This window comes from Erpetoichthys calabaricus, chromosome 3 (genome assembly GCF_900747795.2).
Source record: "Erpetoichthys calabaricus chromosome 3, fErpCal1.3, whole genome shotgun sequence".
NCBI lineage: Eukaryota > Metazoa > Chordata > Cladistia > Polypteriformes > Polypteridae > Erpetoichthys > Erpetoichthys calabaricus.
Window position 1 is genome coordinate 221,538,839 of NC_041396.2, and position 15,834 is coordinate 221,554,672.

Consider the following 15,834-nt stretch of genomic DNA (forward strand, 5'->3'; position numbering starts at 1 on the left):
CCCAGGTCTCCTTACTGCGAGGCAGCAGCGCTACCCACTGCGCCACTGTGCCGCCCACTGAATTTATTAAAACATATTTCTCTAAATTACATAAAGTTGTGGTGAATAAGGCACAAGCAGACTTGTCTAACAAAAGACATTAAAACTCACTGTATTGAATCATTTCAAAGTGGCAAAGGTTCGTGTTTCAGAAGCATACCTTCTGAATTTCTTAGATATGTTTATGACAGTAAATGTGTTGCAAATGATTCATTTTTATCATTGGTTGTTGGGTCTGTGTTTTTTTTATGGAAGGATTTTTATTCTCCGGTCATAGGTGCTGGCACAGGCAATGTTTTCATGTAAATAACAGCCTCTCTACAGAATTCTGCATAGCCAATTAAAAGCACTCTGGTTTAGAATATCAGAAGTAATCTGGCAGAAAAACACATGATTGTGGCAGCTCAATGTGACATTGCCTTCGGCAAAAATAATTTGGAAATGCTAGGGTGTGAAAATAAAATGAAAAACTGGAGCACGTAGTTTCCTTCGACTCCCTTTCAGTATTCCCAAAACTTTGAAGCTTGTAGCATGTAGCGCTTAGATGGAACTGTGAGGCATCAGTACCAAGCAGTGTACCATTGCAGCTAACAAGATTAATAAACAAACTTAGGTCTAATGAAGACTGGCCTTTTAGTCCTTTCAGCTTTGAACACTTCATAGTTTAATTTCAGAAAAAGAGAAAATTTCTCCAGAACTCCATGGCTGACTGTGGCTGGAATATCAAGCCTATAAGTACCGTAATACAAGTACTAGCCTTGTGTTATAAAATGGGGTAGTCATTGGAGAGAGAGAGAGAGATACACACACACACACACATTTTTCAATGGTGGTAGCAGTAAGTCCTCCTCCCAGTGACAAAGGTGTCCATCCTTCAAAGGTATAATTTTACATTTCCAATTCAGCCCCACCAGCTGGCAGGTATCCAGTGTCTTGCTGTTGCTACAGACTGTAAATTTTCCCCTCTCTGGTTGTCTTTTGTTTGTTTTTTAATTCGTCTTTAATCCATTATAGATTCTTGTTGGTGTATTCTGGATTATAAAAGTGAGATTCAGCTGTACGGCTGAAAGTTTCACCTCGTATGGTTGGACATAAAAAAAATAAGAGCTTGTTTGCCTGCAAAGAACGTTTAGATTGAATTTTATAATTACTAAGATACAACAATAAGTTCATAAAGCTACCTACCAATAACCCACAACACAGGAGTGAAAGGTTTAAGTGTATCAATAGAAAAAGTGGATGAAGGAAGAAGTCATATTTCTTTCAAAACAGCAGAGAAAGTTTTTATTTTTTACATGAATTATATAGTTGGACAGACAGTACTTCATTTGTCTCCAAGGAAAGTACGGCTTTTCACAGAAGCACATTAAGTAAATAAATACATACATACTGTACATATTTATACATGCACACTATGGTCTGAACACACGCCAGAATTACTAAAAAGAAAGAAAAATTCTGACTTGGCAGTTATAGTCATGGGTGAGGCAGGCATATTATCGTTGGTATAAAAGAGTCCCAGTAGCATTTCCATTCGATTAGTGAATCGATACACAGGAATATTCTCTGCTTCTGAGGCTTGGTGTTCTATAACTTTTACTGAGTTCAAAGAGTCGACTATACATCTAGTTTCCCTCATAATCCAGACTTTAAATATTAATCAGGAGTTCTCTCTGCAATAAATCTTTCATTCAAGTGTGCAGGAATGTTTTGACTGTATTACTGATTATCTAGCCCCTGCTAGATTTGAGTGGAGTCATTTTGTTCTGAACTGAGCTATAGGATTCATCAATTGTATTGATCTGTCTACTTCTTTATTGCTGCTGACATTGTGGTGAGGTGTGCCACAGGATCAGCAAGGAGTTTCTTTTTATAGCTTGTGTTTAGTTTCTTAAAGAGTTGCATGTATTGCTGAAGGCATGGGGACCTTACCGGTGTCATTTTAACTGGAAACAAATGTCATATCTGACGGCATGCTTAAACCAAACTTTAGTCACTCACAATGCCAAAGAAAACATTTTTTAACAATCCATATTAAATTGAAAACAGCAGATAAGGAAATAAAAAAAAAAATGTCTAAAGTCAAGTGTGGCAGTGAAAGAGTTAAGACCATAATAGCTAGATGACTAAACTCAGTGGTGCTCCCTTTGCCTTGGTGACCTAAGCATGTGCTTATTTTGATAAATGTTTAATCCAGAGCTGAGGATCGAGGAGTGCTGAAACCTATTCCAATCGTGTTTAGGTAAGAACTAACCCTGGATGATGTGCTTGTCCATGACTGGGCTCAGAGGTGCAGCGACAAGACATGCAAGGCAGGCTGTTACCTGGGGCTCCAAACTGGGAAGCGAACCCCAAGGTCTTCCATTTATATAGATACTCATTGCAATGTCAAATCTACTGGAATTACCCTTGAAGCACAGCATCAACATACTACAATGACATGGTTGTACAACCCCCATAAGGGAGGCCTCAATCTCCGCTGAACACGACTTACTTAGTAACATTAAATGTAATTAGAGCTGATTTCATAAATCATGAAGTGCATTGGATTGTCAAGTTATTTTAACAATTCAGCTATTCCTGATTCTCCTTCAGTTTCTCCAGGTCCCACTGTAATCCGTGTGTGGCCAAAATCAGCAGCCCCAATTCAGTTGCAGGGCGAGTGGGTAACAGTGAGATGAGGATCTAAGAAGTCCTGATTGTTCCTATTACTGTTGCCTCTTTTGAGATAAGTTTCCATCTTTAAAGCTGTTTAAATCTTACTTGAGATCTATGAGGTGCCAGGAGAGGCTTTCAACCCCAGCTCTAACTTCAACAGCGTGCAGTGTTCAAAGACCGTAGGGCTCTATCTGCTGTACTCAAAGCCCGCAAACATCAATTTTGAAAGTTGATGTTTCAATACCTTTATAAGCCTTTTTTTTCTTAAATTTTTATTGGGTGCAAATTTTATATTTTTTATTAAATATTACAATATGCAAGTTGTATTTATTTTTATCACCATGTGCACCTCATATTTTGCATTTTGTATACTTTTTCATTTATTTTGATTTTTAAAATGTACTTTATTCTCATTTTTTTCCTGTTTCAATAGAAATGTATTTATTGTATTTTATTTAATTTGTTTTTAACAAAGTAAAACAAAGGATTTATATTTATTAAATCCTTCCTGTTTATATTATTAATTTACACTTCCACTAAAATTATAAATTATACCATACTGAGACTCAGAGAGCGTGAGTTGGAGAACACATGAAGTTTTTTTGCCTTGGCCAGAGTTCCTAGAATTGCCTTTGACTGGGCGTAGTCATACATACACACCCATACCCATCACCTTATTGGTACAGTTTAGATATGAGGGACAAAATGGAGAAAGCCATGCAGAGTGTGGCCAGGCCAGTACTCACACCCACACAGGAGCTTAAAGGTAGCAGCTAACCATTGCAGATAATGTGCCAGTCACTAAACCAACAATTCTTTGCTACTTTATTTTATCATATACATAGAGATTTTTTAACAAAGGACAATAGGAGTGCAGATACAGTATATGTAATAACGATCTTCCTAAGAATTGCCTGTTTATTAAGTAGAAATATTGTAGACAGCACATTTTTTAAATATATGACAATCTGGTCACAATATCCACAAAATCTCTATATCACATACACCTCTGTTCTTAGTGTTATACTGTAATATATTTTATAAAGATAGAAAAAAGTTGTCTTTTCATTCCATTACAAAATAATTATGTAGCCAAAAAAAAAAGACTTCATTTATATGAACCAGGCTTCTGTTCCCTTTCACCTAGGAAGTTACTCCTCGCACAATTATTACTTCTAACATGTGGTTTATATTAAGGGGTCTGTTATATGCTGTAAAGTCTACCACCTACCTGAATGAAAATTTTGCTTTCCTGGTTTGAAATATTGACACCAACTTCTTCAAAGATACACTTTGTTTCACCTAGCAGTAGCTACTGTCTTGATTTGCATTGTCTGCTTTGCATTGCTTAGTTACCACATAGGAATCTGAACGATCTTTTCTTTTAACTTTGTCAAAGCCCAAACATTTATGGTATGTCCATTTTGTCCTGTTAATTAGAGAAAAGCCAAGCAAAATGACACCTTTTATTGGCTAACTAAAAAGATTACAATATGCAAGCTTTCGAGGCAACTCAGACCCCTTCTTCAGGCAAGATTTAATCAATTATGGTCTTAGGAAGAGTTCCCCAGTACAAGGAAAACTGGCATTGTAGAAAGAAAGGAATGGAAATGAGAGAAAGTGTTAGGCTTTCACCTGGTGGTCAGTGCAAAGTCCTGCATAGCAAAGCTCAAGTGGAATGGTAAAGGATACATTACACTGATATTCTCTCTTTTTAACGAGCCTTCTTTTTTTTACATCAGTGATAGTAATACAGTCCCCTGCGAGTCACAGGTTTCATTTGCAGCATTTTCCCCACTTACAGAAATAAAATCATGTATCATCCTACAAAAAATTAAGTTACAACCAGTAGTATTATTGTAGGATTGAAAGGCTGTAGCAGGTTTATGCTTATCCTATATAAACTGATAATGCATGTTTTCATTTTAATGAAGTTAGTAAATTTCAATTATCTTAAATTAGCCGTTCCCTGCCACTCCGCGTGCATAGTAGTGAAACAGCACAAACTTTAAAAATCAATAAACAAAAAGATAGCTAGCTAAGCAGAGGTAAGAAACACTCCAAAATGCAGTGGTAGACCGACTCCCCACCCCTGACGTCACGCTAACCTTGGCCCACAGCCTCTGTCTAGGAGGGCCCCACCCCTGTGCTGGCTGGGATTGGCTCCTCTGTGAGGAGGGCCCCACCCCCTTCCCCTCAGCCCACTGTGTCTCTCTTGGATTTGCACAAATAAAAATCGATACTACAAGCAAACTATAATACTCGCAAAGTCAACCAGAATTTTCAAGCAACTTATAGAAAAAAACCCGTAAATCCATTAAGTAGTTCTCTCATGAAAAGCGGACAGACAGACGTTGGAATATATATATGAGAGAGAGAGAGAGAGATGGATGGCATGATGGTAAAGTAGTTGACATCTTAGTCTATTCTGCCACAAGAGAAAAATTTTCAGGCCACAATGGCAAGGATGAATGAACCAAGAGATTAAGTTGAATATGAAAAACTATGAGGGATGGTAATTGGAAAGACAAACGATTGAGTTTTGCTTCACATATTGGTTTTGTTGCACAAAGTCAAAAAACCTCAACCAAAAAGTATGTTACCATAATATCAAAATGTGAAGCACTTGAAACAGGAATTTCAGAGAACATATCCCCCAAACTTGGACCATGCCTTTTCACACTATTTAAATACTCATGCCAGAAGACACTGTGATGTGTCCCATACCAATACAGCACACTTAGTTATCCCAATCAGCAGTGAACTCAGGTTTTGTCATCCCCATCCACTGACTGTGAGCAATGGGACATGTGGCTCTCCTGCGCACGCTCTGTTTGTTAATCTATGTGCTCGGGATGGTCATTCACCAGCCCTTCATCCACCAATTTACTGGCAGGATCCCTGCACACACCTTCCAACCCCTTATCTGCTCAGGGGAGGACGTTTTGAGCACTCAATGCTTCCTCCTCCTTCTGCTGGATCCCATCAGTAGGATCAGGCTCCAGGCTATCTTCTTGCCTTTGTCTTTCGGAGATCAGTGAGGCAATATCCTTCTTGCTCATTTTGTCTGAGCTCACCCCGCTGGATCAATGTGCTTTGGCCACAGACTGGGATATGGACATTCTCCATCTAGGAGGTAGGCACATGGGACAGACATGTAATACTCCCAGGGGATAACATCCCTGGGCCCAGCACCTACCTCTTCCCGAATCCTGTCATCTAGAGCTTACTTTTTCTGATAGGCCTCTCTTTCCACCTAGTAAACCTGCTAACCAGCAATAGCATGCGTCTGGCTCCTGGCTTTCTTCAAGATAATGCTCTAAAGAAGCTCTCTCCCTGGTCCTTCCATTGAGGTGTAGCATTTGTCACGTCAAGGCATATTATAATAACGACCCAGTGATATGAATTATTATGCATTCGAGTTGTCATTTAGCAGGTTTGGCTGCATTACCCTTCTTGATAAAGGGTATAATCATTCCCAGTTTCTCTGAAATGCCACATACACCTGGGGCAAAGTTGCCATAAGTAGCATCCCCACACCCCCCCATTCAAGTTTTCTTTAATAAATCCTGATGTTTTCATGGGATGTTGCATATATACATTTCAAGCCTCTTTTTGTGCTTACACAAGCTTTATAAATTAGGCCTCTTGTGTGTAAGATAGGGGTGCTTTCTGGGGTGCTAGAACAGGTTCCACCCCCTGTGTCCCTACATTGGATTAAGGGGAATTAAGAGTGTTATTTACTTTCACTGTATAATGCTTGAAAAAGTGTCAGACTCTTACATAGTCAATGTGGTCAATAATCTCTGTGTCATGTTAATCATGAATAGAGTCTTCAGGCTAAAGAGAATAGGAGGAATTCTAATGGTGGAACTGCAGCCCCAAGGGCCTGACAAACAGACATAATGGGAGAATACGTCAGCTGTAGCAGTACTAGCCCATGGAAAAGACTTTGCAGACATTTAAATATGGTGCATCATTATGACAAAACTGAGTTTTAAGGTTGCCAAAAATCACATGTACTGTATGTGTTGGAAGCACACCCCTTCAAGCTCATGAGTACATTTACTTATTTGGCTCATGCCTTTATCCAGGATGACTTACAACATTTATGATACAATTGGTTATATTTCTTTTGGTTCTTCAATTGGAGCACATGCAGCTCAAGTGACTTGCTCATGGTAACACAATGTCAGTAGTGGGATTTGAATCCAGAACCCCTGTCTCTGAAGTCCAAAGGCTTAACCACTACACCACACTGCCTGCCTCTTGAAAATAGGCAACCTACAAAATTGAAATTAATGTGTAATGAAATGTCAGTAGATCTCATAGCACAACCTCCTTGCCTTGCCTGAAGCTGTTAAACTTCAGCTTACCAGGTGCTGCATTGGAGGGATCACCTAAGGCAATACATTAGTTGCATTGGCATCAGGTCTGAGCTGTTGTGCTAAAAGTTGAATGCACCACTGTACTTATGGAATGTAGTATACAAGGAAGTGCTGTTATATTGAAAATAAAACAAGTTTAATTACAGTAGTGAAAAAAGATTTTAAGTTAGTCATTCACAAGTAACGACTGCATGTTAGGCTTTGTTAGTCTTCGTGATTGCGGCTATACTTGTCCTGGTAGATTTTATAGTATAGTATACAAGTATAGTCATATGTATTCCCCATACATTAATCCTACTTCCAAGAAACCACAACAAATTAGCAGTAAAAATGATAAGAAAGAAAATGTACAAACTAGACCAAATCATAGCACAATGAAGGAACTATTACTGGGCAGTAATAAAAAAAATAGCAAAAACACATTTGTTTGACAGATTGTGAGCATACTGTACAACCAGGTATCTAAAGTGCAGATCAGGCATGTCAAACACGCGGCCCGCAACAGAAATCTGTGCGGCCCGCATGACAGATCCTAGTTAGCACTAAACTTGTACAAAATAATTACTATCGTTTGTGATTGAATCATTCTGCATCTTCGGCGTTACTTATGGACTTTTCTTACTTCTGCCTTCTGACAAAAGCGTGTTTTCCCATGGCATTACGATAGCGGAAACGTCATCTGCTAGTATAGCAACGAGCCTTGTCCAAAGTTAATGAGCCGCGACGTCGCAATTGAAGTGCTAGGCTGCAGCAGCCTGGCAGCAGGGGCAGCCTTAGGCATGTGCAAACTATGCACTTGCACAGAGCCGCCACGCCAATATATATTGAATATAAAACAGAAAGAGAAAATAACGACACAGCTGACGGCAATGTGGTCGAAAAACATTGTGTTTCTTGTTAATCAGTACGCTGTATTTACTAATGTCGCTCGAGTTGGAGCAGTAAGCTATATGTAGTATTATAACGTTCTGCCGTAATGAGAATAGCATGGGCCGCCACTTAGTTTTCAAGTTACGGACACGCGCATATAGAAGTGTGTCATGAGCTCGAGGTGACTATGCAGTGTCTGCAACTGACGTGGCCATCCGGCGTGCATAACATACCATATTGACATTGGCGGACGAAGGGGCCACCGATTCTTTCTCTGCCCAGGGCCGCCACGAGCCTAGAGACACCCCTGTGTAATAAAAAAGGTTTTCTCTGTAACAGGAGAAGGGATGAAATAAAGGAGTAAGAGGGGGTCGGTCGCTTCAGTGCAAAACCAGCTACAAAGATTGGAATGTTTGGGATGATAGCGAAAGAATGTGCAAAAGCCTGTTTCTCATAGAGGGTTTCAGAATGTTATGGGAATACAGTCAAGGCTATGTACTTGTTTTTCACTTCGAGGGGCTTCATTGCAAGCAACGCTTGTTATTGTGTGTCTTCTGATACTAGGCACCGTCTCAGTGAGGGCCAAGTAGAAGAAAAACAATACTGCGTCCCGTGGAAGGGTGTGTGCTGAAACTGATCACTTCTGTATACACTGCTTACACGTAAGCCATTTTGGGCAAGGACACTCAATTAGTATATAAGGGAAGGTTCCGCCCTCAGTTTCTTCGGAAGCTCAACCGTGGGGAACGTGCACACCGCCCAGTATTGGACCGGGCTCACGAGTTGATCCTCTGACGAGATTGACACGCGGGCTCCCTCAGTCTACTGGTCTAGGATGATGGCTCTGGGTCTTTTGATATTATTGTAAGTATAGTATAATTCATATATCTGTATTACTGTAAGTCAATAGTATAATTCATATATCTGTATTACTGTAAGTCAATAGTACAATTCCTATATTTGCATGTATATTGCTATTATATTGTATGTAACTGATATTATATTTGAACAAGTAAACAATTGAAGTATTGGACCTTTCCTCTCTGATTCCTGCCTGCTTATTTTCTCTTAAAACCTTGGAACCATTTTCCAAAAAATAAAACACCCTGGTAGGCTACACTGCTGACTATGCTGCTGAGACTGGCCACTGGGCAGAACTGACCATCACAAGTAGTAATAGCTCGCATATTTTCACGTTTTTTTGCTCTACTTTTATGTAATTTTGTGCTAGTATTGTAACGAACAGTTAGTGCAGACTACAGCTGAAGATCTGAAGTGGACGCGAGAAGTTGGGGAGTTGTTTATTAACAAATTTTAGTGATTTTGAGTTTGTAAAATTAGTGTAGGTCAGGGGGCTTTTTGCATATCGGCTTATTTTACAATATAAACTCTGAAGTAAACTTAGTAAAGTAAAATTTGATTTTTGGAGGATTTGTTTTCCAACTTGAATTATTGAGCAATGAATTCAGGGAGCGTTTTCATGATTTCAGTTCACACGAACAGGACTTTGCGCTGTTTACGTCACCATACTCTTACAACGTTGAGAATGCGCCTGAGAATAATAAAAATGGAATTGATTGAACTGCAGTCAGATTCTATTCTGAAGGCAAAATACAACGAAGTTGGTGTGCCAGGCTTGTATGCATACCTGCCACCCTTGTATGTGCACATCCGTAAGTTGGCATCAAGAGTACTGTCTATGTTCGAAAGCACTTACCTTTATGAGCAATTGTTTTCGTTAATGAAAGCTACCAAAACCCCGCATCGCTCAAGACTTACCGTCGAGCAGGGCTGGACTTTCCTATAGGCTAACTAGGCTTCAGCCTAGGGCCTCAAGATCAAGAGGGGCCTACATTCAAATTGTTAGCAAAATTAAAATTACACTATTCTAAAAACAGTGAACACTAAAACACTGAACCGAAAATAAGGAGAAATTCTACGCATATGACTAATAAACAAACATAAAAATGTATTGGTTAAGATCAACGCGTATTACGTATTTTATTATCTCTCATGTAATTTACAAACTTAAAATGGAAGGTGAAAGGGCCTCATAAGTGGAATAGCCTAGGACCTCTTTTCATATAAATCCGGCCCTGCAGTCGAGCACCTTTCATCCCTCATAAAAGTTGCAGCTGCACAAGATTTCAAGCCTGATATTGACGAACTGGTTAGTATCAAGAGATGCCAAGTGTCGGAACAAAAGAAATAGATCTCACACTGTAAGACTCCTATATAAGCAATGAATATAATATAATGAATATAATACAATAAGACTCTAATTGTACGCTGTTGTACGGAGATTGTATGGAAATAAATTGCTTTTTTTAAAACTTTAAGTGTTACATTTTTAAAAGTTTTCAGTATTGGAAAGAAAGCTACAGTAACTTTATATAATAGTATTTGTTACAGTGCGGCCCGCTGACGCACATATGGCAGTCGAAGCGGCCCACCAATGGTAGCGAGTTTGACATGCCTGGTGTAGATAATACAACACACGTAAATAGGGATTTTTTTCATGCACTTTCTGATATGTTTGGTTTTTTGTTTAGCATCAGACCTCATTAACAATAACTGTGTCTGCATCTTTGTGTTCTTTATTCTCCATACAAAAGTTGCAGCAATATTTTTCTCGGCCATCACTGCAAAGAACACAAGGTAAGTAACAGACAAAAAATGTTTTGGGTGGAGTACTCATTTAATACCTAACTGGCCTCACATCTAAAATGAAAGTATTAGACATTATGGGGTGGTTTCACCGGCGTTTGGGACCAAGGTTGCCCAAAGGGCTTCCTGGAGTAATACAGGAGCTCCGAGAGCAAGCCGTAGGGCTCGAAGTAGCCGACGCCGCACGCGTCTGAAGCCGTCTTTCGAGCGCGCTCACGGTTTCTAGCGGCCGAGTGCTAAGGCGCGCTCCCGTAACCGCAGCAGGAGAAAAAGCGAAAGTGCTGTATCTAAATCCGCACGGTTTCAGAGTAGCAAAAGAGAAAAGAAAATTAAACGTGACAAAGTAAAGCAGCACTCACCAGATGCTGAACGAGGAGCCTTCACGTCACCAAGACAGACAGGTACATGCGCGCGTGAGTACAGGAACGTTTAAATGGGATGGACCTCAGCTGAGCAGGTATGAATGAACATAGACATAGAATTACTAGACGCCTCATGACCAGCAGCATCGTACGTCAACATCGCCGCCATATTGCGAGTGGCACTGCTGTGGAGTGAAGTAATGGAAAAAGATGCCTCACGCACGTGCTGCTTGGGATTGTACAAACAGCTGTACGTTCCAAACCAGATCACAGGGATTACATTTCATACGTAAAGCTGAACAATTGTTTTTGTTATATTTGGCCATTAGAAAATCCCATTTTATAATCTTAACTTAAGCTACGCCAGGCTAAACTAGCAAAGCTATGCATTTATGTGCTCAAGTGAGCGTCCAAACGACGTTTTGGCTAAACGTATGTAGTCAGTAACTATGTAGATTTTTGTTAGCTGTTAACATTTCTCAAACTTTGAAAGTTTCCCAAAGAAATCCACCTCAGGAAGCAGTGGGAGGTAGCCCTTAGAGGGAATTTTGAGAAAGCTGTCCTGTGATGTGTGCCATGCTAGTTTGGTAACAGATGCTGTACCGGCATCATATGATCAAAGCTACCACTTGCTCACATTAAAAAAACAAAGGAGGTCTGATGATTCCTTCAGAGGGTACAGTCAAGGTGGTCAAAGTAGCTGAGCGTGTTATCTGACAGTCGATATTAGGGCAAGCTGTCAGTGGATCTTTGATCAATCAGTTTGTTCGGGCTGAGATTGGTTCAGATGATGTGTTTTTTCTCAAGGAGCACATCGTGGAAACACAGTTTGAAATTGACAACCATCATTTTATGCTCATGTCTTTAGTTGTGTCTGTCTACCACAAACTAAGGCTGCACCATATTGCCAGACTGAATACTCTCAAATTACACAGTGGCAACACACAGAAAAAGCTATGTAAGACAGTTCTGTTTCATGGATTTTAGATCCTATCCTGTATATATTTAAGTAACCACATTGTGTGTGTGTGCGTGTGTGCATGTGTGTGTGTGTGAGAGAGAGAGACAGATTGAGAGAGGAATGAGTGAAATGTTTTCAGAAATTATTAAGCCAATTTGTATACAATAAAATTGTTTATTTTTGTCATTGAGTGTATCATTTCACTGTTAAAAGAAAGACAACCAACGATAACTGGCAGTAACAGTGCAAAATTCACAACTGGTATGCCAGTTTGAAAAGATAAGTTTTGAGGGTAGTTTTAAAATGTGTTATTGAATCGAGCTGACGTATATGAGAGGGGAGAGAATTCCAGAGTTGAGGAGCACTATGAGAGACGCCCGAGCTCCCACAGAACAGAGTTTGATGTGCGGTACAGAAAGTAGAGCTGCAGATGAGGATCTGAGCGAGCGAGAGGGAGTGTCAGTCTGTTGGAGATCAGTGAGGTTGTGGAGAGCTTTAAATGTTAAGAGCAGTATTTTGTATTGTATTCTGTAGTTAACAGGGAGCCAGTGAAGTTGAGAGAGAATAGGTGTAATATGTTCAGTAGATTTAGAACAGCAGGTAATTATCCTGGCAGCAGAATTTTGAAGAAGTTGTAAGCAATGGATAAGTTTTTGTGGGATGCCAGATAGAATAGCATTACAGTAATCTATACATGTGGTGACTAGGGCATTAACCAATACTTAAGTACTGTGTTGCATAAGAACAGGACAAAGTCTAGAAATGTTTCGGAGATGGAAGAAGGCAGTCCGAGAAATGTTACTTGTATGGGAGGAATTATTTAATAATAATAATTATTATTTAATAATTGTCATTATTAGTGTATAAATTGATATAAACAATTGCATTTAAACGATTCGCCAAAATCTGTTGTATGTAAACGATACTGTTTTAAACGTTATTGTTTTTTCATCAGAAAACCCGGTTTCCATGTTTACCTGTAAATGGCACTTTTGCCACTCGCAATATGGCGTACGCGCTGACGTATCGTGTCGACTGGGCAACACAGTGTATGCAGCGTCTATCTATATATGTCTATGTTGATGAACGGTGCACGTCCCAGCTTGACAGTTTATTGGAAGTCCTTGGGTAACGTAAATGAGGATTGGATGGACGAAAAGGGCTCACGGTATAAAACCTGGGTCCGAACGCCAGGGGTCGTCTTTTGACCAGGTCTTCGGGCTTAAATGTAGATCTGTGCTACTAAGTGGAGAGATGTACCGACCTTTGTGTATATAGTAGGTACTTAGTTTTTCTTTCCATTAATTTTTCGGCCAATCCTTCGTGAACTGTTTTATAGCTGAAGAGTTTTTTTTTCCTTCACTTTTATTTTGGAGCCACTGTAAATATTATAAGTAACACCTGCACTAATTTTCTTTGGTTTTGAAAGTGTCTTTGTATTGGACTTTGTACAGTAAATATTTTTGCAAATCACTTTTACTTTGGACAATGCTGGAATAAAACAGAATCCTGTTTTTGAATAGTATTTTCAGTCTGAGTCTCTCTTACTCCAGTCCATCCTCTGGTTGCTTGATTTTGTCTACTGACACCCCCAAGTTGGGAATTGTGCAACAGTGTCCTTACCCAGGGTGTCACAGTTCTTGCCTTGTGCCCAGTAGGCTTTGGCATTCCACCACCCTAAAATTAATTAAGGAGGGGTTAAAATGTTATGTTGCTGTAATATAATAGCTGAACACTTAAAGACAGTCCACAATGTCTCATTATAATTTGTGATTTATCCTTTTTTAAAAAAAAAAGCAAAACAAAACAGTGCAATACTGGCAGTTCAGTCCCCACCACTGTTACCCTGAGTTCAATTAACCTGCCTGTGTTTCAAATGTGCTAAAAATAAACAACTGTAACATAGCTTAAATTGTAAAGCAAATGTAGATTAATATACTGTAAAACAGTTATATAATACAAACAACACTGTTTTGTTTTTTTATCACCCAGATGATGTCCGTACCTGAAGACCTTAAGGGCATGACACACGTTTAGCATTCAGAAGAATATTTTGTTTGCATAAAAATATTCTAATTTTTTTGGATATTTCACTGTAACATATCTGTGTTTATTCAATTGTTTTGGTGACCTGAGCAGACCAACATGACCAAGACCTTCACCTTTCTTTATTTTCAGGTTAGCTGGTCATGTGGTGGTTTGTTTTGTGTCTCATTATTGTTGGGCTTCTAATTAAGTAAAAAGTCACGTCAATTAAAACTAAGGCAAAACAAGTTAATCGGTAGCAAAAACGGCTCACTAATTAAGAAGATGGTTAGAAGGAAAACCTGCAGCCACTGTGGCCCACCAGGACCAGCGTTGGACACCCCTGCTATAGGGTATGGTTTGCCAATATTCATATTGTATTCTGCTTCCATATTTTTGGGCATTTTTTTAGCAAAAATACATAATTAAATGTGTAACTTATCTCTTGCCTGTTTCTTTACTCAATCTAATTGAGTGATGTTACAGATATAGAAGGAGAAAGGGGATGTATGAGATTTTAGACATTTTATTAAGGTCTACACAATAAAGAGCATAAAGCAGAAATAGTAATCATAGGACCTTACACAGTAAAACAGATAGAGTTGTACTTTGTGGTTTAATTTACTCATTGGTTGACTCAAGAAACCTATAAGCACAAAATAAAAATATTCTGTTGACATTCCGGAACATTCTATGGGGTTTCAGAAGTAGTGTTGTGGACAAGTACAGGTATATCACAAACCTGTGTGAGTAGCACTTAGTTTTCATTATCCCAGCAAAGCCACACAAGAACACTGTGAACTGTGTGTTTTACAGCTCTGTTCCTAGACTCCGTAAAACTGCAACAAAACTTACTTCACTTGGACTCTTCAGTACTAAAACTTAACTAGCAAAAGTGATGCAGTTGCAAAATTACACAAGTTACAATGAAAGTGATTGAAAAATAAATTTGACTTAATTTCGTTGTGAAAAATTAAATGACATTTCTTCAATTGTCTCTTAATCTTGATTAGAAAAAGACTACTGCGATGTTGTTTAGAAAAGCAATGGATTGTTTGTGGACTTTCACAGGGTGCCTTGGAATCTATTTTCCATTAAAAGCAAATCACCAATATACAGTTAGGTCCATAAATATTTGGACAGAGACAACTTTTTTCTAATTTTGGTTCTGTACATTACCACAATGAATTTTAAATGAAACAACTCAGATGCAGTTGAAGTGCAGAATTTCAGCTTTAATTCAGTGGGGTGAACAAAACGATTGCATTAAATGTGAGGCAAAAAAAGCATTTTTTAACACAATCCCTTCATTTCAGGGGCTCAAAAGTAATTGGACAATTGACTTAAAGGCTATTTCATGGGCAGGTTTGGGCAAGTCCGTCGTTATGTCATTATCAATTAAGCAGATAAAAGGCCTGGAGTTGATTTGAGGTGTGGTGCTTGCATGTTGCAAGATGTTGCGTGAACAGACAACATGCGGTCAAAGGAGCTCTCCATGCAGGTGAAAGAAGCCATCCTTAAGCTGCGAAAACAGAAAAAACCCATCTGAGAAATTGCTACAATATTACGAGTGGCAAAATCTACAGTTTGGTACATCCTGAGAAAGAAAGCAAGCACTGGTGAACTCAGCAACGCAAAAAGACCTGGACGTCCACGGAAGGCAACAGTGGTGGATGATCGCAGAATCATTTCCATGGTGAAGAGAAACCCCTTCACAACAACCAACCAAGTGAACAACACTCTCCAGGGGTAGGCGTATCGATATCCAAGTCTACCATAAAGGGAAGACTGCATGAAAGTAAATACAGAGGGTGCACTGCAAGGTGCAAGCCACTCATAAGCCACAAGAATAGAAAGGCTAGAT